The sequence below is a fragment of the Choloepus didactylus genome, chromosome 6 (assembly GCF_015220235.1).
Source record: "Choloepus didactylus isolate mChoDid1 chromosome 6, mChoDid1.pri, whole genome shotgun sequence".
NCBI classification, from domain to species: Eukaryota; Metazoa; Chordata; class Mammalia; order Pilosa; family Megalonychidae; genus Choloepus; species Choloepus didactylus.
In genome coordinates, this window is record NC_051312.1 from 27,871,238 (window position 1) to 27,873,690 (window position 2,453).

General features: G+C 36.6%; 1 pseudogene; it reads right to left on the reverse strand.

The window, feature by feature from the left end:
* Positions 1-1,082: 1,082 nt before the first annotated feature.
* LOC119536821 lies at positions 1,083-2,017 on the reverse strand (annotated as a pseudogene).
* Positions 2,018-2,453: the final 436 nt, after the last annotated feature.

Genomic DNA, 2,453 nt, shown 5'->3' on the forward strand with positions numbered 1-2,453 from the left:
TCTAAGTTCATATATTAAGTCTGATATGCATACCATTTATTCACCAGTATTTATTCATTCATCCATTTAATAAAATAAAAATGAAGAAAAACTATAATAATGTTAATGGCAGTGAAAGAGAAAGAGAAAAATAATCCCAGGACCCAAAAGACTACATTTTAATAGACATCAAGTAACTCCTCTGGTTCTGTGAGCTCTCATATGGCAAATGTGGTCATAATTAATCCCAATTTAGTGCTGTGTGGTTGGCAGTATTATCCATATTTAAACAGCAAGAAACTGATGATTGGAGAGTATAAATTACAACCATGATTTCATGAACTCAAGCACATTGCATTTCTCACATCATTATTGGTAGAAGGAGAGAATTTTCTTTAAAAATAGTAAATGTCATGCAGAAACTGACATGAAAGAAATTGGAAGTACAGCTAAAGTATTGTTGGTGCATATTAATTGTGACTGAAGGAAGAGGTGTGTTTTAGGCATGCTGAAAAAGGGGGAAGCAAGCACAGTCCAGCAGGAGCAGACACTTGCAAAGAATATGAGCAAGGAAGTCTACCTAAGAGCTACAGGAGGAACTTGATCCACTACAGTTAGATCATGGAGTAACTATGAAGACCAGAAGTAAAAGATAATTATGAAGAGAGTCAGAAATGCTGCCACTGATAATAATCATTCTACAAATGATTAAAAATATATAACATGTGAGAAACAAGAATGTAATTTTGAAAAGAATCACAGTTTCTTTAATGGATACCAAAGCAAAGTGTAATTCTCATGGGTTATTCATTAGATTTATATAGGTTTTCCAGCAAACTAAATGCCTCAGTGTTAGCAGTGTCATTTCCCATATCCAGTTAAAACATAATATATTAGTGAAAAGAAAAACATGGGATAATTTTTTTTGAAATATTCTCAATCCTACTTTCTGAAATAAAAAAGGCACAAAAATAAGTGAATCAAAAAGACTCATTCATAACTACCTAGAAACTTACTGTTCTCTCCATTCTAACACTGCAACCTGCCTTCACACCTCCATCATCTTCCACTTTGGAATCCAGGTCCTTTTATAAAAACATTCTCTAACAAGACTTTTTGAAGCCTACCATTTTCCTGAGAGCTGCCTTCACATCCTTGTTCCTCAGGCTATAAATCAGGGGATTCAGCTTGGGAATCACTACAGTATAGAACACTGTGGCCACTTTTTCAGTTTCCATACTATAGTCAGAACTGGGCCTGCAATAAATGAAAAGGATTTTTCCATGGAAGACAATGATGGCTGTGAGATGGGAGGCACAAGTGGAAAAGTCTTTGCACCTTCCCTCTGCAGAGCGCATCCTCAGGATGGTGATGAGAATAAACAAATAGGAAGTGAGGATTATCATGATGCTGATGATTTCATTGAAGGTGGCCACAATAAACAATAGCAGTTCATTGATAAACACATCAGAGCAGGCAAGAATAAAGAGAGGATGTAAATCACAGAAGAAGTGGTTAATCACATTTGATTTATAGGATGGGATCTCAAGAATTAAACATATGTGAATCGGAGAACACACTATTCCACAGAGATAGCAGATATATATGAGTCCCTTACAGTGCTTCTGGGACATGATAACCATGTACAGCAGTGGGTAACAGATGGCCAGAACGTGGTCATAGGTCATCACAGCCAACAGGATGACCTCAGTGATTGCATAAGTACAAAATAAATACAATTGCACTATGAATCCTGGGAAGGAAATGGCTTTGTCCTTGCTTAAGATATTGCCCAGCATCTTAGGCGCAATGATGGTTGAGTAGCAGAAATCCACAAAGGACAAGTGGCTAAGGAAAAGTACATGGGGGTGTGAAGCTGAGAGCTGACCCAGATCACTGTGATCATGCCCAGGTTGCCCTTCACTGTGACTCCATAGATGAGAAGTAACACCAGAAATAGGCAGACACTCAGCTCAGGGAGGTCTGATAATCCCAGGAGGATGAACTCTGACACAGTGCTGCAGTTTCCCTTCTCCATGTCCCTACTTTATTTCAGTTGGGAAAAATAAAAAATAAACAAATAAATAAACCATAAACCATTCTCCATTATAGGATCAAACATTCAGTTTTTGCTCTCACCTAAAAACAGACATGGGAAATATTAGGTAAGCTAATTTTGTCAACAAAGAAATAGGACATGACTTTTGTGAATTTTTTAGGGGGAGTTCAGAAATAGAAGAATACAGATGCACAAGGCTCACAGTTGAGTTCAGATCACACAAAATTATTAAAAACATTAACAGGTACAGAAGCCACTAAGATTCTTTAAACTTACCTTTCATAATTTAGGGATAGATATTAAATCATTGGAAAGAAGGTAATGTTTTATTTAATTTGCCTCATTGCTCCATGGTTTGAAATCCATTTTAAACAAAAGTCCTTCAATCAATTATCCAAACCTGGGTACCTAGAAA